The following is a 27,208-nucleotide window of genomic DNA, read 5'->3' as shown; positions in this document are numbered from 1 at the left end:
ACCACCTGTCATATGGAGGCACCGGAATCTGGCCTTGAGGAGGCCAAAGGTGCTTTCAATCACCCTCCTAGTTCACCCATGTGTTTCATTGTAGCGTTCCTCTGCCCTTGTCCAGGGATTTCTCACTGGGGACAGTAGCCATGACAGGTTGGGGTAACAAGAGTCACCTGCAAATATGGAGGGACAACTGTTAGACACACACTAACCAATAGGGACAACCCGATACCCAGACACCTATTCATACTGTATAGGGTCCTTGTCCTCACCTATTAGCCACACACGGTGCCTCTGGAGTTGCTCCATCACATAAGGGATGCTGCTATTCCTCAAAATGTAAGTGTCATGCACTGAGCCAGGAAATTTGGCATTCACATGGGAGATGTACTGGTCTGCCAAATACACCATCTGCACATTCATAGAATGGTAGATCTTCCAGTTTCTGTACACCTATTTACTCCTGCGGGGGGTACCAAGGCCACATGTGTCTCATCAATGGCACCAATGATGTTGGGGATATGTCCCAGGGCATATAAGTCACCTTTCACATGCGCAAACCCTCCACCTGAGGGAACACGATGTAGCTGCGCATGTGTTTCAGCAGGCCAGACAACACTCTGGACAACACGTTAGAGAACATTGGCTGGGACATCCCTGATGCAATGGCCACTGTTGTTTGAAAGGAACCACTTGCCAGGAAATGGAGTACTGACAGGACCTGCACTAGAGGGGGGATTACTGTGGGATGGCGGATAGCTGACATCAGGTCTGGCTGCAACTGGGCACACAGTTCATGGATTGTTGCACGATCAAGTCTGTAGGTGACTATTATGTGTCTCTCTTCCATTGTCGACAGGTCCACCAGCAGTCTGTACACCGGAGGATGCTGCCATCTCATCACCTGCCCCAGCAGACGTGCCCTATGGACGAGAACAGCGAGCAGAGAGTCAGCCAACACTGAGGTATTAGAAAATATAATTTGCACACATTTATTAATCTGCAATGTGCCTGTAACTGTGTGTATTCAAGGCCTACATTGGTGTGACGCAGTTAATATTAATGCCATGTGGTGCCGTGAAATGGCGGCTGCCTGACCTGTAAGGTGGGACAAGGGGATATGAGGTAACTGCACTGGCATTGTACACCGTCGTTGTGGGTGGTATAAGACCGCAGCGCAATCCAGCATTGGTTAACATTGGACCCTATGGGTCCGAGGAGCCAATGATGATGTATGCCGGCGGTGACGGTATGCACCGCCACGGACGTGACCACCATTTTCTGTCTGTTCACTCACTTCATACCTGAGCTTCAACAGGAGAGGACCTACACTGCAAGTGGTACTGTAACCTGTGTCTGGAAGCGACAATGGCTCATGTGTCTGGAGAAAGGGCCCCTTCCTTCCCTTTGAAGGAGTTGGAGAAACTAGTGGATGGGGTCCTCCCCCAGTACACACAACTGTACGGTCCTCCAGACAAACAGGTGAGTACACTGTGAGCATGCTGCATGGGCAATGCCTGTTTGAAGTGGTGTGGATGGAAGATAAATGGGGGGGCTGAGGCCTGCATGTGCAGACGGTGAGTGTATGTGCATCAGGGCAAGGGTGGGAACGCGGGCCAAGGAGTATGACGGTCCGGACGGGTAAAGATTTTCCTTTCCCCCTGTGCTATTGCTCTAGGTCAGCACCAACCAGAAGAAGGCTATTTGGCGTGACATCGCCTAGGACGTCCGGACCCTGGGGGTCCGCCACAGATGGAGCACCCACTGCTGTAAAAGATGGGAGGACCTGCGCCACTGGAGCAAGAAGACGGCGGAGGCCCAGCTGGGGATGGCCTCCCAACGTGGGAGGGGTGCCCATCGCACCATGACCCCCCTGATGTTCCGTGTCCTGGCGGTGATGTATCCAGAGTTGGATGGGCGCTTGAGGGCATCACAGCAGCCACAAGGGGGTGAGTACACTCTCATTCAGCTGACTCTGCGTGCATTACGAGGTGTCTGGGTGGGGGAGGTGGGCAGTGGGTTCCCCTAGGCCAGGGCGAGCTTGATAGGCAAGGTCCCTTGTGAGGCAGGCTCTGTGGCACCCCAACCCCACTAGTGGTTAGTGCCATCTACACCTAGTCAGGATCCTGTGACTTCCAGGTGTGCAGCAATCGGGCTTAGGACTTGTACCCCATGGGCATGTGAAAAATCTAGGAGCTATAAGTGCATGGTGTAGTGCAGAGGGCTGCTGTGTCTGTTGTGTCCGCCAACGGTAGTGGTGTTGCATGCAGTGAACATGTCTTTCTCCTGTCTTCCCCCCACCCTTTTTGTGGTCTCCCTGTTCTTGTGTGCAATAGCATCATCAGGCGGAGAAGCATTGGCACCGGAGCAGGAGGAAGCTGCATCTCACTTGGCCCTGGAGGGTGAAACAACCGAGTCTGAAGCCACCAGTGGGATGGAGGGGGAGGGGAACTCCACGGCGGGGACAGGAGCAGAGACCAGTGACAGCGACTCCTCCTCTGATGGGAGCTCCCTTGCGGTGGCGGGCCCCTCTGTGCCCCCCACATCAACAGGTACAGCCGCCACCCCCACTACCAGCACCGCCCTCCCAGCAGCCCCTCAGTGTGTGTCCCGTGCCCGCTCACCCAGGAGGTTGGGGATCTCCTTCGCCCCAGGCACCTCAGGCCCTGCCCCAGTTAGCCCTGCTGCCTTCAGTGAGGAGGCTATTGACCTCCTGAGATCCCTCACTGTTGGGCAGCCTACCATTATGAATGCCATCCAGGGTGTTGAGAGGCATTTGCAACAAACAAATGCATACCAGGAGGGTATTCATTCTGGCCAGGCAGGCCAACAGTGAGCATTTCAGGCTCTGGCCTCAGCACTGATGGCAGCCATTGTCCCTGTGTCCAGCCTCCCCCTCCAACCTCCTCCACCCAGACCCAATCCCCTGTACCTCAGCCTATCCCAAGCACATCATCAGAGCAGCATGCACACTCGTAAACACACAAGAGTGGCTCAGGCAAACATAAGCATCACACATGCCACAGGCACTCACACAAGCATCATACCCATGCACACATCCCAACATTCACTTCCTCCACTGTGTCCCCCACCTCCATGTCTCCCTCCTTCCTCCCAGTCTCGTCTCCACTCACACCTGCATGCACAACATCCTCAGCCATAACGTCCATCACCATCACGCCCATCACCACACACTGCTCATGTGCAATCACCACCCCCACTACCATTCACACATCCCCAGTGTCCTCTCCCAGTGTGTCTGTGAGCCCTCCTCCCAAAGTACACAAACTCAGGCACACACCCACCCAACAGCCATCCACCTCACAACAGCCTCCAGCCCATGCACCTTCACCCAAATTCAGCAGACGTGCACTTCCTACAACCACTACCTCTACCTCCACTCCCAAACCCCCTCCATCTACCTGTCCCAGTCTGTCTAAAAAACTTTTCCTGGCTAACATTGACCTCTTCCCTACAACTCCCTCCCCCTGTTCTTCCCCTAGGGCCAGGCTTTCCAGGTCCCAGCCCAGCACCTCAGCCACCGCATCCCCAGGCACAGTGGTGTCAGCAACTGCGGGGTCATGGAGTGTGTCAACCATTAGGGCTGCCAGTGTGCAACCGAGCGAGTGCAAGGACATTCCGCCACCTGCCAAGGTTAAAAAGGTGCCCACATCCCAGAGGGAGAAGCCGAAAACACCTGCCACCAAGGGGTCAGGGAAAACGAAAGGGGATAGTGGCAAGACAGCTGCGCCACCATCTAAGGTGGGGAAGGGCCAAAAACTGAAGGGCAGGTCAGGAGAGGGCATGGTGGCACAGACTGAGGGACCAGTGTCACACCTTCTGTCCACATCGACGCCAACCTGTACGGCGAGGAGAACAGCGACACCTCAACTGCCACCTGCACCGCCACAGACCCCGCCGCCAGCACCGCCACCACCGCCACCACCGCCACCACAGACCCCGCAGCCAGCACCGCCGCCACAGACCCCGCCGCCAGCACCACCGCCACAGACCCCGCAGCCCGCACCGCCGCCACAGACCCCGCAGCCAACACCGCCGCCATAGACCCCACTGCAAGCACCGCCACGACTGATACCGCCGCAAGCACCGCCAGTGGCCCCGCAACATCCTCAGACAGTGGCACCACCACAAACATGGCTACCATCCCCAGTGGTCATTCGTCCGAGGCTGGTGGTGAGTTCCAGGACCCTGGGCAGCTTCCATGAAGCATCACTGTCATCACAGTTGTCACCTGCATATGGAATGCGAAGCCGCAGCAATGTAGGGTATGCCTCTGCCTCCATGGCGTATCATGCTACCTGTACCGCGGCAATCTCGTGGCACACACACCCAGGCGAGTGTACTTTTCCAGCCACACTGCACGTGGAGCACTCTGGGCACCAAGCCCCCTCCAGGACCAGTGGAGAAAGGCATCCACTACCTCAGTCCTTGGCAGGATGAAGCACTCTGGGCACCAAGCCCCCTTCAGAACCAGTGCAGAAAGGCATCCACTACCTCAGTCCTTGGCAGGATGAGGCAATCTGGGCACCAAGCCCCCTCCAGAACCAGTGGAGAAAGGCATCCACTACCTCAGTCCTTGGCAGGATGAAGCATTCTGGGCACCAACCCCCCTCCAGAACCAGTGGAGAAAGGCATCCACTACCTCAGTCCTTGGCAGGATGAAGCACTCTCGGCACCAAGCCCCCTCCAGAACCAGTGGAGAAAGGCATCCACTACCTCAGTCCTTGGCAGGATGAAGCACTCTGGGCACCAAGCCCCCTCCAGAACCAGTGGAATATCACACCCAATATCTCAGTCCTTGGCAGGATGAAGCACTCTGGGCACCAAGCCCCCTTCAGAACCAGTGCAGAAAGGCATCCACTACCTCAGTCCTTGGCAGGATGAGGCAATCTGGGCACCAAGCCCCCTCCAGAACCAGTGGAGAAAGGCATCCACTACCTCAGTCCTTGGCAGGATGAAGCATTCTGGGCACCAACCCCCCTCCAGAACCAGTGGAGAAAGGCATCCACTACCTCAGTCCTTGGCAGGATGAAGCACTCTCGGCACCAAGCCCCCTCCAGAACCAGTGGAGAAAGGCATCCACTACCTCAGTCCTTGGCAGGATGAAGCACTCTGGGCACCAAGCCCCCTTCAGAACCAGTGCAGAAAGGATGCAGCAGTGGGCAAACCAGCCACTGGAAAGACTTGAGAGACTGCGCATTTGCACTCCCCAGGATGCAGCAGTGGGCAAACCACCCACTGGAGAGACTTGAGAGACTGTGGCTTTGCACTCCCCAGGATGCAGCAGTGGGCAAACCAGCCACTGGAAAGACTTGAGAGTCTGTGGCTTTGCACTCACCCCAGGATAATGCAGTGGGCAAACCACCCACTGGAGAGACTTGAGAGACTGCGGCTTTGCACTCCCCAGGACCAAACTGTGGGCATAGAGCCCCCTCGTGGAGCAGTGGCATCGTGCATTCATCAGGCTGAGGTGCCCGCCCCCGAGGTGCCTGTATATTTTCTATGTGATGCACCTCCAGTGTTCTCTCTGTTTGGAATGCATTTTGGGCCCAGTGGTCTACAGACAATGATTGGTGCACTATCCGGACTTGTGTAGTTGATGTCCATAATTGTATATACTGGATTTTGCATTTTGATAATGATATTTCCCATGATTACATTTGTTCAAATCATTTCCTTTTGTCCTTGCGTTCTTCCAGGGGGTGGTAGGGTGTATATGTATTGTTGCAGCATGTATTTGTGTGTATGGTGTTGTGGGTGAGGGTGGTGGTGGGGGTGTTGTGTGTTGCGTGTGTGTGTCACTCTCTTCCCCTCCCCCTCCCCTGTGTTGTAGGTGCAGTACTCACCGTGGTTGTCACCGCCATCATTGCCTTTATCAGGAGCCCCAATGATGGCGGTGACAACCACAAGACCATCGCCGGCAGTATCTGCAATTCAGGCTCCATGGCGTCCTGGTTCCTCGTGGGGTGTGGAGAGGTGAGTGTTTTCCCTTCTGTTTACTGTTTCCACCGTGTTTTTATTCGATATGGTTCCGCCCCGGAAAAGGTGGCGGATAGGCGTGTTGTGATAGGGTGGGCGGTACATTGTCTCCCGCCTGTCTGTTGGCAGTGTCCGCCGCGCTGTTCGTTGCTACCGCAGTGGCGGTCGGAGTGTTATAGTGGCTGTCTATGTTGGCGGTTTCCGCCATGGTCGTAATCCCATTTTTATTCCGACAGGCCTTTTGGCGCTATTACCGCCGCTTTAACACCGACCTCCAGGGTTGTAATGAGTTCCTAAGTTTTATGTTTATTGTTGTGTGTGCCCATGTAATTTGATGTATGTGGGGAGTACAGTACACAAAGCAAAAAAGCGGATTTTGGAGCACCTAAGGGCCATAAAGCACAATAATGCACATTACCCTGTGGCACGGCACTTTGCTAATGTACATTTTAGCAATACTGAATGCTTGAGATTTTTTGTGATTGATGCCATTTTCCCTAGTGTACGGGGTGATGATAGAGAGAGATCCCTAAGTAAATTGGAGTCTACATACATCCTAGACTTAGATACAGTCGCACCTAGAGGGTTGAACTCTGATGAGAAACTGGCATCCCATCTGTTGCAGTTTCTTAATGTTTCTGTTTAGCTTATAATGATTAGGCATGTACAGATTTGAACTGTGGTTTTAGCAGTTTTATATGTGTATTTGTTTTGTTTATTTTGTTTCACAGGTCTCCACAAGGTGATGGGGAATGTTTGTTGACATATTCGAGACATACACTGTGGTATGATTTTGATTTGATGTTATCAACCATGATTGATTTTTTAGGGGCAAAGGTGGGTGTGCACATTTCAGTACTGATATTTAGGGGTCCTTGTTGTGTTGGTGAGCCACTTTGGCACATAATTATCATATGTATTTAGATGAAGGGTACCCCAGGAGATTGGGGGCTGCATGATTATGTGCCTGGTAATACAACATAGTGCAAATCATTAAGTGTCATTGCCTGTGCGCGGATTGAATTTATGTTTCCGTTATATTCAACACACTAACCATCAGGAATCAGCATTGGTAGGATACTTAGCAGGCTGTTAGTGGCTGGATATCAGCATTACCATGAGTATTAAGATATGTGGTGATATGAGGTGATAACTCAAGTAGGCACCTAGTTTTTTACAACAATATGTAGTAATGGTTTAATTACTGCAATATAATTAGCGTTTAGGTTGAGTAATGCTAGGATATTTTTGAAGTTGAGAAATGAAATGACATGATTTCAACAGTATAATGAGTATGAGCTATGTGCAAATATAATAAGATGGCACCCGTTTTTGTGTCTATTTACAAATGATGTATGTATTTTTGTCCATCTTCGATATTTATGAACTCGTATAAGCATGTCCTTTTTTCATGTTGTTCACTTATTTATGGTTGAGTAGGTGCACTGTTATTTTACTCGTGATCAAGGCCCGGCTGGACCGAAAAGCACTGGGGAAAAGGCTTCAGTAAAAGCACTTGAAAGCAACCCTTAATATGTCCAAGCATATCTATATTATTGGATACTGTGTGCTGATATATATATATATATATATATATGTATATATATATATGTATATATATATATATACAGTATATATATATATATATATATATATATATATATATATATATATATATATATATATATATATATATAAATCCTAGTGGCAGTCGCACTAAGTAGTTATAGTTAGGACCTAGTTTCTATATAAAAAGTGTTTTTTACTTGCCTATATATATCTTTGGTGCTGCTTGAAGAATCTTCACGAAACTTTTCAAAAAAATGTGCCTGACCTGTCAGCTGCTGCCTGGTAAGTTTTGGGGTGATCCATCCAGAGGGGACCGTGAAAAAGCGGGATCCTAAAACACTTTTTCCCCATTCTTTTTTTCATCAGGATTTTGAACAGCTATAGCGCAAAAACTACTGAACAGAAAGGTAGGTCCTGGTCCTGAAAGTGAGCTTGTCTGTTTTGGTGTAATTCTGTTCAGTAGTTTTAGGGAAATTACAGAAAATCCATATTTGATTATCTAGTATTGTGAAGGATTCGTGACCCATCCCGATCTCGTGCAGAGATCTGATTGGATAATAACACTTCAACCACAGAAGTTGTTGAAGTGTTGTCAGACATGTTGGGACTCGCCTGAAGCCAATCTATATAATTATGTAGATAGATTTCACTTTCATTATACTGACTTGGCCTGAAGTGTCTCACCACTCTTCGCAAGTTCCAAATCCTACCATCTTGAGTCGTGACTGCATTGTGAAAAAGCTTTATACCCTTCATAGGTTCAGTAAACTTTGACCATCTCTTGTTATCCATGGGAGCTTTTATTGTAACTCAGCCACCCAGTTTAATGTCTACCAATCTGGTACCCTGGTACTAACCTTGAATTGGTCTTCTTGCATTTTATTAGCTCAAATTAGGTCAAAGTTGTGGACTGACGAAGAGTAAGGTGATTCACTTCTGAACAACTTAAGACCTTTTCCTTCCAACCCTTCACATTGGATTTTTTAAGCTGAATTCCTTCTTAAAATGTTTTATTAAATCTTTCTGCCATACCATTGGTTTCTGGGTGATAAAGGGTGCAAAGCTTATGTAAAATGCCATTACGTTCCAAAAATGTCTTCATGTCCTTGGAGCAAAATTGCATACCATTGTCAGTTAGCAGGCTATTAGGGAGCCCTTCACTTATAAAGACTTCCACCAGAAACCTAACAGAAACGTTTGAACTGATATCTGAGACACATTTAATTTCTGGCCATCTTGAAAAAAGTCAATCAACACTAAAAGATATGGTGAACTTCTTTCTTCAGTCAAATGACCAATAATATCCATTGCCACATCCAACCAAGAGATTGACAATACATAAGTGAATGCGCAACTACAACACCTTGTCACTAGTAAAACAAGAAATACAATCCCTTACCACCCTCTCTATCATCACATCCATTCCTGGCCACCAAAAAAGTCAACCTTAGTCTTTGATTTGGTTTTTGTTATTCCAAAATGATCCTCTTGTGCTAGGTCAATCAGTTTCCTTCTAGTTTTGTTCTGGAAGTTTCATTCTTGTACCCATGAATAGACATCCATCAAATGTTGACAATTCAGTTCACCATCCTTTTCTTTGTCATCCTGTCCTTCAACTAGCATTTTTTGTACATTACTTAAACCTGGATCAGCATCTAACCCTTGTTTCTAATTTCTTTCTTCAATATAACCCTTAGTGATCATACACATTTATTCCTCAGGTAAAGTGATTTTCTCACTATTGTCACCACCAGTTTCGATTTCTTCACTTGTGTCATTAACTAATAGTGACAGACAAACAGCTGCATAATTTCTCACACCCAGAATATGCTCAATATTAAATGTAAACTCCTGGAGATGAATGACCCATGTCCTAATCCTACTCGAAATTGCTTCTAAGCTCTTCTTTGTAAACTCCTCCCTGTGGTGGCTTGTGAACAGTTCTCAACTTGAACACAGTTCCCCAAATGATCTTGTTAAATTTATTAAGTGCCCTGTACACAGCAAATGACTCTTTCTTGATTACAGAACAATTAACTTCCTCCTCTCTCGATACCCTAGAGACAAATGCAGTTGTCTACACTCCTTCATCATTTTCCTGCAACAGTGCTGCTGCCAATTCTTTCAAACTGGCATCATTGTTCAAGTGACTTTTTTGCCTGATGGGAATGCCTTCAATTTTATAGCAGCAGCCAAAGCATGTTTCACATCCTCAAATTCTACCTTACAATCTTCATCTCTCTTGAAACTCACTTAATTCTTTGGCAATTTTCTCATATGGAACGTTTGACTTGCAAATTTACTTTTGAATTTATTGTAAAATTCAATCATCCCTAAAAAGGATCTCAACTCGTCCTTGTTTTTTGGGGCTACTAACTGCAGTAAAGTGTTGACGAGCTCTGCTTTAGGTTGCATCCCTTGAGAAGTAATCTTATGGCCCAGATCATTTATTTCTGCACAATGTAGGCTGTTTTTTTCCTTTTTACAGTTAAACTGTATGCTTTAAATTTCTTTAAGACCTACCTTATTCTCTCCTCATATTTTGACTCTGAATTGGCAAATATCAAAACATCATATTGGTAGAGGAATACTCCAGATATCCCAGAAAGTGTAGATAACATTGCTCTCTGAAATACTACCACCACTAATGCAAGACCAAATGGCATAATTTTACAATTGTATGCCCCATGGGTGAGGTAAAAGCTGTAAGCTCTTAAGAATCAGAATGCAAACAAACTTGGTAGCATACTGAAGTTAAATCCAGGGTTGAGAAAAATGTACACCCCGCTGCCACTGCAAACATCTCTGTTATATTTGGCAACTGAAATTTGTCTACAAAATAAACTCTCTGTTGAGAGCCCTACGGTCAATACACAGGTGAATCTTGCTGTCTGCCTTTCTTGCAACTACTATTTGTGGCAACCATTCAGTTGCTTCAACAGGCGCTAATACCCCCAATTTCCACAATTTCTCCAATTCTTCTTTCAATGCACCATGCACACTCAGGGAATTGCTTCTCATAGATGTACACATTGTTTTCAGTTCTGGTAATATTCTGAAATAAAATGTGTTGACTGGTGTTGGGATTAAGATATACATCCAAATCCTTCTATATAGGCCATCCTAGGATGTTGTCACCTTTAACAGACACATAGGGCCTGATGTAGAGTTTGGTGGAGAGGTTACTCCATCACAACGGTGACAGATATCCCGTCCGCCAACATATAAACCTTATAGGATATAATGGGATTTATATTTTGACGAATGGGAATAACCCCAGCATCAAGCTCTAAATCAGGCCCATAGACTTTACACACTCATTACGAGTTTGGCGGGTGCCAGAGGCCACTCACCAAACTCTTCCCACCTTCAGGTCGCCTGTGCAGCCTGAACCCTGCTAGCTGTATTAGGAGTTCACTGCATGGCCGGTGGGTGGAAACAGTGTTTACGCCCACTGGCCTTGTGGCGAACAGGGCCTTAACATTGACGCCGGCTCTTACTGGAGCTAGCGCCAATGTGGCGGTGCGGCGGGTGCCTCCGTCGTGCATCCCACTGCCCATAATATGGACAGTGGAATGAGCGATGGGGCTGTGCATGGGGGCCCCTCCATTGCCCACTCCAAGTGCATGGGCTGTGCAGGGGTCCCCAGGGGCCCCCCAACCCCCCTATTCCACCACCTTTTCCATGGCAGTGTAAACTGCCATGGAAAGGCTGGTGGTATGGAGACTCGTGAACCCAAGGTGACGCTGCAAGCAGCGCTGCCTTGGAGGATGACAACCACCGGGACTGCCAGACTGCTAGTTTGCGGCAGTCTGGGGATGTCGGTGGTCAGACCCTGGAGGCTCCGCTACGGTCATAATGTGGCGGTTCCACCGCCTGCCTGTTGGCAGTGGGTCCATCGCCGCAAGACTGGCGGTCATGCATCGCCAGATTCATAATAAGGACCTGTGTATCTATTCTTGTATTCAGCTCTACCAAGGAAATATTCTTCCATTTTTATTGGTTGTCCTCCATACTCTCCTGGTCATATATCCATCCTATGTAAGTTCACCTCTTCTCTGAAAATTTTTTGAATACCTCCTCTGAAATCATTATTATTCTAGAGCATGAGTGGAACATGACTTCCACATCAAGATCTTCTGTTTTCACCAAATGTTTTGGGTTACTTGTGCCACGTTCAGACATCTGCAGTACAATTTCATCACGTTCCTCTATTACATTTTGCTTGTTAGATTTCCTAACAACCTTCCCACTTCTGCAACACACCATGAAATAGCCCCTTTTCCACATTTATTGGAAACTGCTTCCATTGCCGGGCAATCTTTACTATTCACCATGTGAAATACCTGTCCACATGTAACACTGACCCTTAAAATGTGAATCACTCTTTTTTCAATTCATCACAGATGATTTTTTTCTTCTCTCACTTGTCGTATGAACTCCTTACACTCTGTATCATTCTTAATGTCTTGTAAACATTTCATCATGTGTTCTGCTTTGCTGCAATCAATACTTAATGATTCACAATAGTGTGTAGGTAACAGAATAAAATTACTTGTGTTAAGTGATATACTTGTAATGGAATTAATAGCATTATGGTACCACACTCTCTAAATTGTCCTGTTTCCACCACAAGTGTGGGTATCACTTATCAGTTAACTTTTTATTTATCCAAGATGACTAAACCCAACTGTACCTGAAACTTCTGTTCTCATTAATGACCCCTAGATGGCACTGTGTTCTCAAACTCTTCGTGAACCATGGTATTGTCTGGAAAGGTAAACTACTTATTGGACATGGAAGTTCCTGTGAGCATGTCTCTCAAATTTAGCCGAATCTGTGTACAGCACACAGACACAGTAGGGGCCAGATTTATACATTAGCGCAGTTTTCCATGGAAAAGTATAGTGCCGGCTAGCGCCATTCCAAGGCGCTGGCTGGGCGCCATATTTATGAAATGGCGCTAGCCGGTGTTATTGCCCTGCTAGCATCCTTGGAAAGAAGGCTAACAGGGCAGGGAGGTGTAGGGGGAAACCAGAGCTTGTGCCCCAAATTATGGCGCTACAATGTTTAGAGGCAGAAAAATACCTCTGAGAAGTGTAGATGCATTTTCTGGTGCACAACCCCCATGGACATGGCTCATGTCTTAGTAAAGACAGGAGCCATGCCTACCACCCCAAATGTCCCCTGGGCATGGCCACTGGGGCGAGCGCCGTGCAGGGAGGGTCCAAGTCAGGGCCCGAGCTGGAAAAACTAAAAAAATTAAATACTTACAGGGACTGACCTGGGATGGGTCCCCCATCCTGTGGTGTCCCACTGGTGTGGGTGGCGGTGTCCCTGGGGCCAGAGCATGGCACTTTCCACGGTCTCTGACCATGGAAATATGCCTACAGGTCCCCTTACGCCTGCCCATACCCTGGCGTTAAATATTGGCGCTAAGCAATTATGGAGTTAGTTTTGCGCTGAATTAGTGTAAAAAAATGATTCTAATTCAGTGCAAACCGAGTATAAATATGGGCCTAAGTACTTTTCCTTTCACTTCATTGTTTTAAAGCTCTTATGCTCTTTCATGACTTCTCCAGCTTCATACTGCTTTATATTGTGCTGCCACCGACTGTCTGAAACAGCTCAAAAACTAAGACTGCTTAAGTGCTCGCGTTCTGTGTTTTCCTTAGCCACACAACGCCTCTTCATGCACTGCAATGATTGTTGCTGAAGGTAATCAGGCATGCGCCAGCTGGCATAGTGGCACCTCTTCAGACACTGCAAAGACCATTGCTGAAGGTAAAGATCTAGGTGCATGCAGTTCCTCATTGCACGGTGCCCCTTCATGCGCTGCAATGACTGTTGCAAAAGTCCCACTTTTTCTACGTGCTGGTTACCAATTTATGATTAAATGTTGCCGTCACCCCTTAGCGATCCTCATTGCGTCCAGGCTCACATTAATATTAATGGAGTAGTACTCAGTCTGGTCAACCGTAAGACCACAGTCAGTTCTCAGCAAACTTTTGTGTGGCAACAGTGAGCTTCCATGGCTCGCCACGACAACAGTCAAACTCCAGATACCTTCCTGGCAATGTTTAATTCTTCATACCTTCTCCAGCCAAAGCATATTGAGGTGTATTGAGGCACAGCCCACCCTTGTCGCCAGTGTTAAATGGACAGCAGCCTCCAAAATGTAGATTCACACAGGTTGAAGGGACGATGAAGCATCCAATATTAACACCTCAGCCACAGCTCTGGTAACTGTCACAGTCGAACAATAGAACACACGCCGTCCCACTTCAACACCTCCAACCTGTTGAAGATTTGCCCTTCTGTTGAAGACCCAACACACAAAAAAACTGAGTACCAAAAGGGTCCTCCAACAGTCAGTTGGGATTCATCTCAGGGGTGGCAGAGGGGGGTGAGTGGTCACCCCAGCTCAGTGTGGAGATGGGTGGGTAGGAGAGATAGGTGTGTAAAGCCAACAGACGTGCATCAGGGGATCTTGAGGGGCTTCTTTATGGGTGAACTATGCAGTAGTAGTAGCACAATTGTAGCATCAACCAAATGGAACTAACCCCTCTAGCCCTGGGCTGCAGTTAGTCATTGATATTAAGATGGCTTTGAGGGTTTTCAGCAGCAGCCAGGGTATTTTCATATGCCGGTGGTAGTGTTTGTGGCAGAATTTCAGCACTATCTTTGGATAATTAAAAAGGTGCATGTTTTCAATGACAGTGACTTGGAGCTTGATTGGATAGATGAGGGCATAGGACAAGGCAGCCTTTATCAGCAATCGTTTGGCCGGGAGGATCTTCCTGCAAGCAGTATACACTGCCGGTATGAAGTCCAGATAGGCTTAAATCTTATTACCTTGATATTGAACTAGTGCTAGGCATAATATGTTGTCTTGATCCTGGAAATACAATAGATGTGTGATGGTGGGGTGAGCTGACAGCCCCTGGGAGTGATGCACACGCTCCTCCAGGAACACAGTAATCAAGTGATCCTTGAAGAGCTTCTTAAGCTAGTTTTCTATGTAGTCCTCAACCTTACTCATAGTGATGGATTCCAGCAGCCAAAGGATTCTAAGGTATTTTCTGCTGGGGTGCGCCTCAAGAACTTCACTTTGGCTTTCATTAAGTCAAGCACCTTTGCCATCGCCAAGAGTTGCTCATTTCACGGCGTAGGGCCATCTCTAGTGTTGGACATCCTTTGCTTGTGGTGGTCCAGCTTGTCACCGTACTTGATCAAGTCTGTTGCTCATTCTGTCCATGTGGTGATTTACATATTGCTTTGAAGTCAATAGTGGGGCGACTGCTACGGATATCAGTGAATAAGGCTTTAATGCCCATGTGGGTTCAGGCTAGCCTTGTTCAGGTGGATGGTCCTCTTCTGCAGTTGCACTGGTTGTCCTCAAGGGACACACCTTGTAGAAAGTTAGTTTAGGATGACTACAATCATGTTTGCCAATGGTGAGTGAGGGGATACCAGCAGGGGCAGTAGTGGTGGTAGCCCAATAGTTCCCTCTCATCTCAGTTGGTGCGTCATGCCCAGAAGAACTAGTGGCAGCTATGCCTCACCATTGAGTTACGAGCAGGACTCTTCCAGTAGGATAATTAGAATGGTTGATCTACCCTGCTTTTGATGCTAACTCTGCAGCTGCGGATTGGATCCCCTGGCAGGCCTGGCCCATGCCCAGCTCCTCAAATGGTCAGCAGTCTTATTTATTTGAAAGTCTTAGAAGGTGGATCCCCCAATGGAGGAAGAGTGCCCCAGCACCATCTTGCTTGTCGCTCCTCCAGAGTGGAGTGGGCAAGGCTGATGAACTCCCCACCTTTGCTGTCTCTGAGGTCTCTGACCCACTTGCCTTTCTTAGCTGGACAGCAGGAGCCATTGTCTGTTCACTCCTCTGGGACCACATGGGCCACGCCCAGCACAGCACTCAAGACAGACAGCGGTCGTCCATGAAGCAGGTTACCATCCACCCTGAGGTGTCCCTCATGCCACCTTTCAGGACAGCCAGTGCTGCAAAGCTCAAGACTCTCCTCTCAGAAGTATGTCTCTCGAATCTGGAATTTTCCACCAGGTACTCAGCCTGATCACACTGGGGAGCTTCAACATCCACTTCGCAGACACAGAGGCCCGTATTTATACTCCGTTTGCGCCGAATTAGCGTTGTTTTTTTCGACGCAAATTCGGCGCAAATCTAACGCCATATTTATACTTTGGCGTTAGACGCGTCTAGCGCCAAAGTATGGGCAAATAGCGTCATTTTTTTGCGTGAACGCCTTCCTTGCGTTAATGAGATGCAAGGAAGGCGTTCCCGTCTAAAAAAATGACGGCGACGCAAATGCGTCGTATTTATACTCCCGGGCAAAAGTCACGCCCGGGAGGTGGCGGGTCAAAAAACCCCGCATTTGCGCCACTATTTAACGCCTGGGTCAGGGTAGGCGTTAAGGGGCCTGTGGGCTCAAAATGAGCCCACAGGTGCCCTCCCCTGCCCCCAGGGACCCCCCCTGCCACCCCTGCCCACCCCAGGAGGACACCCAAGGATGGAGGGACCCACCCCAGGGACATTCAGGTAAGTTTAGGTAAGTATGATTTTTTATATTTTTTAATTTTTTTTGGGTGGCATAGGGGGGCCTTATTTGTGCCCCCCTACATGCCACTATGCCCAATGACCATGCCCAGGGGACATAAGTCCCCTGGGCATGGCCATTGGGCAAGGGGGCATGACTCCTGTCTTTACTAAGACAGGAGTCATTTAAATGGCGTCTGGGCGTCGAAAATAATGGCGCAAATCGGGTTGAGGCGATTTTTTTGCCTCAACCTGACTTGCCCCATTTTAAGATGCCCTAACGCCATTTTCCCCCTACGCCGGCACTGCCTGGTCTACGTGGTTTTTTTCCACGCACACCAGACAGCGCCGGTCTGCTAGCGCCGGCTAACGCCATTCCATAAATACGGCGCCCGCATGGCGCTTCAGAATGGCGTTAGACGGCGCTAAATTTTTTGACGCTAAACTGCGTTAGCGCAGTTTAGCGTCAAAAAGTATAAATATGGGCCAGAGTCTTCAGCCATAAGACTTTGGGCCAGATGTAGCAAAGGTTTTTACCCATTCTGTGTCTATAGGAAATAGTGTTCGTACATACGGCCCTTCCTTCCTGGCATGGAAAATATTCTTATGTAATGCATCACCCACACCAACCACAACAAAAAAAAAAATTCGATTTGCTTGTTACCATTACTATTAAACAAATCTTCATGAAATGGACATGTCTTCTCGTGATTCTCTTTGTACTCAACTTTTCAAACTCTACCACTGAAAGACAACCACATCTTAACAGGGATAGTGAAATGTCTCTGCTCTCAGTCTCCATCTCTGGGAACCCTGTGCTTTATTACAGGTTACTCAATTAAGGCTAAAAACATGCTGTCAAAATGTCATAGCTCTAATGGGGAAAAAAGTATGTTCCCAGAAAAAGCCTTTCTCTCCAGAACTTGGATCCTCTACTTCATGTAACAATGTCAGAAAAGGACTGTATTATTTGGCATGAATAGAAGCCCACCAAAAACAATTAAGGGCCTGATTTAAAGTTTGGTGAATGGGTGACTCCATCACATATGTGACAGATATCTGGTCCACTGTATTACAAGTGCCATTGGAGGTTTCAGTAATTTACATCTGAGCTCAATACTTGTATGGCACGGAGTAGCCAGGCTTAACTTACGGAAAGTGTGTAAAACCTTAAGAAATTCAAAGACACAATACAATAAAATCCTGCTCCAATTTATAAACATAAGTATACATGTAATGAGAACAATGACACCAAAATGACAAGTATCCAAAAAAGGGAACTGGAGATATGACTGTTTAAAGATGAAAGTCAAAATACGACCAAAAAGCACAAATCATCAATGGTAGTCAATGGTTGCGGTGGATGTGACTAAGGCGTGATTTGGAGCTGACAACATTGGAGCCTGAGACAGATAAACCAAGTAGATTGCTCCTGGTAAAATGAAGTTACAAAGTTTGGAAAAGGTTTCACTTAAGAAAGGCACTTTGTGACTTTTTTTTGACAAATATGTTGAAATCTTTTCTATGTGCCAATGCATAAAGGGACTTTCTTGAGTTCCAGAGATTTTGAGATTTCTTACGGAACATTTTTTAAGTTTTAGTGCAGAATGGGACTTAGTCAATTTTTGGTAGTGCTTGGAATCTTCAGTGGGCTAAGCTGAAATTCAATCCAATGTTGTTTACTACTGTCTGGATACTTCTTGCCGCTGGTCCCCAGTGGAGCTCTGGAGGAAAAGATTTTATAAGATTTCTCAACTTTCTTCTGGTGCCCAAGCAGCTTTTGAGTACACCATTACAGCTTACAGTATCTCAAGGGAAAGTCCAAGGAGACTCTCAGGGTGTCAGGCATAGGATAAAATCAAAGTCTAGTTCAGGTCCCCTAAGGCACTGGTTGTAGGAAAGTACCATCTTGCCTGGCATGTTATCCCCATTTTTACTTGTGTGTCAGTTTGTTTTCGTCTGTCTCACTGGGCTCCTACTAGCCAGGACCCCAGTGCTCATAGTTTGTGGCCTAAATGTGTTCCCTGTGTGGTGCCTAACTGTGTCACTGAGGCTCTGCTAACCAGAACCTCAGTGCTTATGCTCTCTCTGCTTTTAAAATTGTAACTGCAGGCTAGTGACCATTTTCACCAATTCTTATTGGCACACTGGAACACCCTTATAATTCCATAGTATACGGTACCTAGGTACCCAGGGTATTGGGGTTCCAGGAGATCCCTATGGGCTGCAGCATTTATTTTGCCACCCATAGGGAGCTCAGACAATTCTTACACAGGACTGCAACTGCAGCCTGAGTGAAATAACATTCACGTTATTTCACAGCCATTTTACACTGCATTTAAGTAACTCATGTCACCTATATATCTAACCCTCACTTAGTGAAGATTAGGTGCAAAGTTACTAAGTGTGAGGGCACCCTTGCACTAGCCAAGGTGCCCCAACATAGTTCAGGGCAATTTCCCCTGACTTTGTGAGTGCGGGGACCATTACACGTGTGAACTACATATGGGTCAATACCTATATGTAGCTTCACAATGGTAACTCCAAACATGGCCATGTAACATGTCTAAGATCATGGAATTGTCCCCCCATGCCAAATCTGGTATTGGGGTGCCAATCCCATGCATCCCCGGGGTTCCACCATGGACCGTGGGTACTGCCAAACTAGCTCTCTGAAGTTTTCACTGCAGCTACCGCTGATGCCAACCCACAGACAGGCTTCTGCCCTCCTGGGGTCTGGGCAGCCCAGTCCCAGGAAGGCAGGACAAAGGATTTCCTCTGAGAGAGGGTGTTACACCCTCTCCCTTTGGAAATAGGTGTAAAGGGCCTGAGAGGAGTAGTCTCTCCTGGCCTCTGGGAATGCTTTGAAGGGCACAGATGGTGCCTTCCTTGCATAAACCAGTCTACACCAGTTCAGGGATCCCCCAGCCCTTGCTCTGGAGCGAAACTGGACAAAGGAAGGTGGAGTGACCTCTCCCCTGTCCATCACCACCCCAGGGGTGGTGCCCAGAGCTCCTCCAGTGTGTCCCAGACCTCTGCCATCTTGATCGCAGAGGTATGAGGGCACAATGGAGGCCTCTGAGAGGCCAGTGCCAGCAGATGACATCAGAGACCCCTCCTGATAGGAGCTTACCTGGTTAGGTGGCCAATCCTCCTCTGACGGCTATTTAGGGTCTCTCCTGTGGGTTTCTCTTCAGATAATGAATGCAAAAGCTCACCAGAGTTCCTCTGCATCTCCCTCTTTGACTTCTGCCAAGGATCAACCGCTGACTGCTCCAGGATGCCTGCACAACCGCAACAAAGTAGCAAGACGACTACCAGCAACATTGTAGCGCCTAATCCTGCCGGCTTTCTCAACTGTTTCCTGGTGGTGCATGCTCTGATGGCTGTCTGCCTTCACCCTGCACTGGAAGCCAAGAAGAAATCTCCTGTAGGTCAATGGAATCTTCCCCCTGCTTACGCAGGCACCAAACGTCTGCATCCCGGGTCCTCTGGGTCCCCTCTCATCTTGATGAGCGTGGTCCCTGGAACACAGGAGCTAGATCCAAGTGACCCCAACAGTCCAGAGGTCCTTCTGTCCATATTTGGTGGAGGTAAGTCCTTGCCTCCCCACGCCAGACAGTAATCCTGTGTACTGCGTGAACTGCAGCTGCTAGGGCTTCTGTGCACTTTTGCAAGGAATCCTTCATGCACAGCATAGCCCAGGTCCCCAGCCCTCCATCCTGCATTGCTCAACTTGCTGAGTTGACCACTGGCTTCGTGGGACCCTCCTTTGTAGTGTTGAGATGACTACCATGCTCAGATTTTTTGAACACCTGTTCAAGTGCTTCTGCGGGTGCTGCCTGCTTTTACCTGGGCTCTCTGTCTTGCTGAGCACCCCTTCTGTCTCCTCCTCCAAGGGGTGACCTCCTGGTCCTTCCTGGGCCCGGGCAGCACCCATTTTCTTCAACCGCAACCTTTGCAGCTAGCAAGGCTTGTTTGCAGTCTTTCTGTGTGCAAACAACTCTGCATCCTCCAGCACGACGTGGAACATCTTCGGTGCAAAGAAGTTCCTGGCATCTTCCGTTCTTCCACCCAGAGGCAGCCATTTTGCACCTTCATCCGGGGTTTAGTGGGCTCCTGTCCCCCCGGACACTTTCACAACTTGGTCCCTTTCCTTTGCATGTCCTCAGGTCCAGGAATCAATCTTCAGTGCTTTTCAGTCAGTTGTTGTCTTTTCAGAATCTCCTATCATGACTTTAGTGTGTTTGTGGGGAAGTAGGGTAACTTTACTTCTACTTTTCAGGGTCTTGGGGTGGGGTATCTTGCACACCCTTAGTGTTTTCTAACAGTCCCAGTGATCCCCTACACACTACACTACGCCTGGGGTCCATTCGTGGTTCGAATTCCACTTTCTTAGTATATGGTTTGTGTTGCCCCTAGGCCTATTGCATCCTATTGTATTCAACAGTGTTTGCGCTACTTTTCTAACTGTTTACTTACCTGTTTTTGGTTTGTGTGTCTATTTTGTGTATTTTGCTTACCTCCTAAGGGAGTATATCCTCTGAGATATTTTTGGCACATTGTCACTAAAATAAAGAACCTTTATTTTTAGTAACTCTGAGTATTGTGGTTCTTATGATGTAGTGCTCTATGATATAAGTGGTATAGTAGGAGCTTTGCATGTCTCCTAGTTCAGCATAAGCTGCTCTGCAATAGCTACCTCTACCAGCCTAAGCTGCTGGAACACTACTAATCTACTAATAAGTGATAACTGGACCTGGCACAAGGTGTAAGTACCATCAGGTACCCACTATAAGTCAGGCCAGCCTCCTACATTGGTGGTGCAGCGGTGGGATAAGTACTTGTTACTGCTTTACCACTTTGTCATTGGTGCTTTTCATAAGAAAAACATATACCAAATACTTCAGAATATACACAGTTAACCTGAACAGTTTAACTTTCTTTCTCTAAACTTTCTAAAAAGTTTTATAAAAGATTTCAAAAGTTTTGAAAAGTTTGAAAAAGTTTTTCTCTTTTCTCCAAAAGTTTCTAAACTTTTTTCTCTCTGTCCTAAACCCTTTCTAACAATCATGTCTGGAGTAGAACGTACTCCCACAGTTGTCCAGGCAACCTGGGGTAGTTTAAGCTTTAAAGGTTTGAGGAGGGTCTGCATAGAAAGAGGTTTAAGCATAGGTAAGAACCCTACCAAAGATCTTCTCCTTAGCCTTCTCCTAGAAAGTGACCAGAACCAGCCTGGCCCATCCCAGGACCAGGAGGTAGAGGAGGGGGGTACCCAGCAAGACTCAAAGGAGTCCCCTGAGGATGCTGGGGAGGGTTCATCCAAAGACCTGCCAGCTATCAGACCATCTAGTGACACTAGTAGTGGGAGGGGGTCACACATTAGTAGGGCACCTTTCACTCCTAAAGGCCAGGATACCAGAGTCCAGTCAGTTAGAGACAGGTCACACTCTTCTAATTCCCACATTTCTTCTGTGTCTCAAAATTCCCAAGCCTCCCACCCCGAGGATAACATTATGGAAAGGGAACTCAGAAAGCTGAGGTTCTGAAGAGGCAATGCTGAAGCTAAAACAGTAGCAGCTGGCCTTAGACAGAGACTCTTTAGATGTAGAGAGGGAAAGGCAGAGGTTGGGGTTAGTTCCCCATGGTGGCAGCAGCAGTGATTTTGATAGCAATCCTGTAAGAGAACAAGATTCCAGAAACCTGCATAAGATAGTCCCCCCTTACAAGGAGGGGGATGACATTAAAAAGTGGTTTGCTGCACTTGAGAGGGCTTGTATGGTACAGTTGGTCCTTCAGAGGCAGTGGGCCGCTATCTTGTAGCTATCTTTCACTAGTAAGGGTAGGGATAGGCTCCTTACTGTCAGAGGAAGTGATGCTAATAATTACAAAGTTTTGAAGGATGCACTCTTGGATGGATTTGTCTTAACCACTGAACAATATAGGATAAAGTTCAGAGATACCAGAAAAGAGTCCTCTCAAGACTGTACAGACTTTGTAGACTGTTTAGTGAAGGCCTTGAAGGGATGGTTATATGGCAGTAAGGTGACTGACTTTGAAAGCGTGTATAATCTAATCCTGAGAGAGCATATTTTAAACAATTGTGTGTCTGATTTGTTGCACCAGTACTTGGTAGACTCAGATCTGACCTCTCCCCAGGAATTGGGAATAAAGGCAGACAAATGGCTCAGAACAAGAGTGAACAGAAAAGTTCATACAGGTGTGACAAGGATGGTAAGAAGAAGAATGGTAAGTTTTCTGACAAGGGTGGGGACAAAGATAAAAAACATTCTGAGTCTTCATCAGGCCCACAAAAATCCTCTGGGGGTGGTGGGTCTAAATCCTCTTCCCACAATCAAAAGAATCCATGGTGTTACTTATGTAAAAGTAAAGGCCATTGGGCAGGTGATTCCACTTGCCCAAAGAAAAACACCAAGGCTCCCACTACCATAATCCCAACTGCAACGTCTAGTGCCCTTAGAAATAGCAGTGGTGGTGGGAAGTCTACTACAAATAGCCAATCTAAGGGTGTAGCTGGGCCCACCATTGGTAGTGTATTTTGGGGTTGGTCTTGTTAGGGAGACCACAGAGGCTGTTTTAGTCTCTGATGGTGGTATTGACTTTGCCACCTTGGTTGCTTGTCCCCTTAATATGGGTAAGTACAAGCAACTTCCCCTAATAAACTGTGTTGAGGTTGAGGCCTACAGGGATACACTATGGTGATTGAGAAACTGGTTCACCCTCATCAATACCTACTTGGTCAGCAGTACCAAGTGTCTGGTGCTCACAAGAGCACACTTAGCCACCCCATGGCTGTTGTGAATGTCAACTGGGGGGGGGGGTTACTAGTCCAAAGAAAGTTGTGGTAGCCACTGAATTACCTGTACATTGCTTACTAGGCAATGAATTGGAGACATCAGCTTGGGCTGAAGTGGATTTGGGGGCTCACGCAGCAATGCTGCGCATTCCTGGGCATATTTTTGCTTTGACAAGGATTCAAGCCAAAAAGCAAAAAGGACAGGGAAACTTGGATCCTGGAACAATGGACCAAGTGCTCCCAAAAGCTAGGGGTAATAAGGGTAAATCCTTGCCCACTATCCCTCCCTCTCCAGAAGATTCGCCTTTTGAGGAAGAGGAAGCCTCTCCCTGTGCAGAACCTACACCAGAGGAGCTGGCAGCAGACACTGCTCAGCTTTTGGGTGCAGAGGGGCCTGCTAAGGAAGAGCTGAGTGTGGCACAGCAGACCTGTCCCACAAACGAGGGTTTGAGACAGCAAGCTGTCAAACAGCAGAATGGGGATGTCAGTGATAGCCACAAGGTGTATTGGGAAGACAACCTCCTGTATACTGAGTCAAGGGACCCAAAACCTGGAGCTGCCAGGGGATTGGTCATCCCTTTGCAGTACAGGGAGTTTCTTCTTACCTTGGCACATGACATTCCTTTGGCTGGGCATTTGGGCCAGGGTAAAACATGGGACAGGCTTGTTCCATTGTTTCACTGGCCTCATATGTCAGAGGACACCAAAGAGTTCTGTCTCTCTTGTGTGACCTGCCAAGCTAGTGGCAAGACTGGTGGCACACTAAAGGCCCCCTTAATTCCACTTCCTGTGGTTGGAAGACGCCCTAACGCCATTTTCCCCCTACGCCGGCACTGCCTGGTCTACGTGGTTTTTTTCCACGCACACCAGGCAGCGCCGGTCTGCTAGCGCCGGCTAACGCCATTCCATAAATACGGCGCCCGCATGGTGCTTCAGAATGGCGTTAGACGGCGCTAAATTTTTTGACGCTAAACTGCGTTAGCGCAGTTTAGCGTCAAAAAGTATAAATATGGGCCAGAGTCTTCAGCCATAAGACTTTGGGCCAGATGTAGCAAAGGTTTTTACCCATTCTGTGTCTATGGGAAATAGTGTTCGTACATATGGCCCTTCCTTCCTGGCATGGAAAATATTCTTATGTAATGCATCACCCACACCAACCACAACAAAAAAAAAATTTCGATTTGCTTGTTACCATTACTATTAAACAAATCTTCATGAAATGGACATGTCTTCTCGTGATTCTCTTTGTACTCAACTTTTCAAACTCTACCACTGAAAGACAACCACATCTTAACAGGGATAGTGAAATGTCTCTGCTCTCAGTCTCCATCTCTGGGAACCCTGTGCTTTATTACAGGTTACTCAATTAAGGCTAAAAACATGCTGTCAAAATGTCATAGGTCTAATGGGGAAAAAAGTATGTTCCCAGAAAAGGCCTTTCTCTCCAGAACTTGGATCCTCTACTTCATGTAACAATGTCAGAAAAGGACTGTATTATTTGGCATGAATAGAAGCCCACCAAAAACAATTAAGGGCCTGATTTAAAGTTTGGTGAATGGGTGACTCCATCACATATGTGACAGATATCTGGTCCACTGTATTACAAGTGCCATTGGAGGTTTCAGTAATTTACATCTGAGCTCAATACTTGTATGGCACGGAGTAGCCAGGCTTAACTTACGGAAAGTGTGTAAAACCTTAAGAAATTCAAAGACACAATACAATAAAATCCTGCTCCAATTTATAAACATAAGTATACATGTAATGAGAACAATGACACCAAAATGACAAGTATCCAAAAAAGGGAACTGGAGATATGACTGTTTAAAGATGAAAGTCAAAATACGACCAAAAAGCACAAATCACCAATGGTAGTCAATGGTTGCGGTGGACGTGACTAAGGCGTGATTTGGAGCTGACAACATTGGAGCCTGAGACAGATAAACCAAGTAGATTGCTCCTGGTAAAATGAAGTTACAAAGTTTGGAAAAGGTTTCACTTAAGAAAGGCACTTTGTGACTTTTTTTTGACAAATATGTTGAAATCTTTTCTATGTGCCAATGCATAAAGGGACTTTCTTGAGTTCCAGAGATTTTGAGATTTCTTACGGAACATTTTTTAAGTTTTAGTGCAGAATGGGACTTAGTCAATTTTTGGTAGTGCTTGGAATCTTCAGTGGGCTAAGCTGAAATTCAATCCAATGTTGTTTACTACTGTCTGGATACTTCTTGCCGCTGGTCCCCAGTGGAGCTCTGGAGGAAAAGATTTTATAAGATTTCTCAACTTTCTTCTGGTGCCCAAGCAGCTTTTGAGTACACCATTACAGCTTACAGTATCTCAAGGGAAAGTCCAAGGAGACTCTCAGGGTGTCAGGCATAGGATAAAATCAAAGTCTAGTTCAGGTCCCCTAAGGCACTGGTTGTAGGAAAGTACCATCTTGCCTGGCATGTTATCCCCATTTTTACTTGTGTGTCAGTTTGTTTTCGTCTGTGTCACTGGGCTCCTACTAGCCAGGACCCCAGTGCTCATAGTTTGTGGCCTAAATGTGTTCCCTGTGTGGTGCCTAACTGTGTCACTGAGGCTCTGCTAACCAGAACCTCAGTGCTTATGCTCTCTCTGCTTTTAAAATTGTAACTGCAGGCTAGTGACCATTTTCACCAATTCTTATTGGCACACTGGAACACCCTTATAATTCCATAGTATACGGTACCTAGGTACCCAGGGTATTGGGGTTCCAGGAGATCCCTATGGGCTGCAGCATTTATTTTGCCACCCATAGGGAGCTCAGACAATTCTTACACAGGACTGCAACTGCAGCCTGAGTGAAATAACATCCACGTTATTTCACAGCCATTTTACACTGCATTTAAGTAACTCATGTCACCTATATATCTAACCCTCACTTAGTGAAGATTAGGTGCAAAGTTACTAAGTGTGAGGGCACCCTTGCACTAGCCAAGGTGCCCCAACATAGTTCAGGGCAATTTCCCCTGACTTTGTGAGTGCGGGGACCATTACACATGTGAACTACATATAGGTCAATACCTATATGTAGCTTCACAATGGTAACTCCAAACATGGCCATGTAACATGTCTAAGATCATGGAATTGTCCCCCCATGCCAAATCTGGTATTGGGGTGCCAATCCCATGCATCCCCGGGGTTCCACCATGGACCGTGGGTACTGCCAAACTAGCTCTCTGAGGTTTTCACTGCAGCTACCGCTGATGCCAACCCACAGACAGGCTTCTGCCCTCCTGGGGTCTGGGCAGCCCAGTCCCAGGAAGGCAGGACAAAGGATTTCCTCTGAGAGAGGGTGTTACACCCTCTCCCTTTGGAAATAGGTGTAAAGGGCCTGAGAGGAGTAGTCTCTCCTGGCCTCTGGGAATGCTTTGAAGGGCACAGATGGTGCCTTCCTTGCATAAACCAGTCTACACCAGTTCAGGGATCCCCCAGCCCTTGCTCTGGAGCGAAACTGGACAAAGGAAGGTGGAGTGACCTCTCCCCTGTCCATCACCACCCCAGGGGTGGTGCCCAGAGCTCCTCCAGTGTGTCCCAGACCTCTGCCATCTTGATCGCAGAGGTATGAGGGCACAATGGAGGCCTCTGAGAGGCCAGTGCCAGCAGATGACATCAGAGACCCCTCCTGATAGGAGCTTACCTGGTTAGGTGGCCAATCCTCCTCTGACGGCTATTTAGGGTCTCTCCTGTGGGTTTCTCTTCAGATAATGAATGCAAAAGCTCACCAGAGTTCCTCTGCATCTCCCTCTTTGACTTCTGCCAAGGATCAACCGCTGACTGCTCCAGGATGCCTGCACAACCGCAACAAAGTAGCAAGACGACTACCAGCAACATTGTAGCGCCTAATCCTGCCGGCTTTCTCAACTGTTTCCTGGTGGTGCATGCTCTGATGGCTGTCTGCCTTCACCCTGCACTGGAAGCCAAGAAGAAATCTCCTGTAGGTCAATGGAATCTTCCCCCTGCTTACGCAGGCACCAAACGTCTGCATCACGGGTCCTCTGGGTCCCCTCTCATCTTGATGAGCGTGGTCCCTGGAACACAGGAGCTAGATCCAAGTGACCCCAACAGTCCAGAGGTCCTTCTGTCCATATTTGGTGGAGGTAAGTCCTTGCCTCCCCACGCCAGACAGTAATCCTGTGTACTGCGTGAACTGCAGCTGCTAGGGCTTCTGTGCACTTTTGCAAGGAATCCTTCATGCACAGCATAGCCCAGGTCCCCAGCCCTCCATCCTGCATTGCTCAACT

The sequence above is a fragment of the Pleurodeles waltl genome, chromosome 1_2, assembly GCF_031143425.1.
Source record: "Pleurodeles waltl isolate 20211129_DDA chromosome 1_2, aPleWal1.hap1.20221129, whole genome shotgun sequence".
Classification (NCBI taxonomy): Eukaryota; Metazoa; Chordata; class Amphibia; order Caudata; family Salamandridae; genus Pleurodeles; species Pleurodeles waltl.
Note: the sequence above shows the minus strand (reverse complement) of the source record.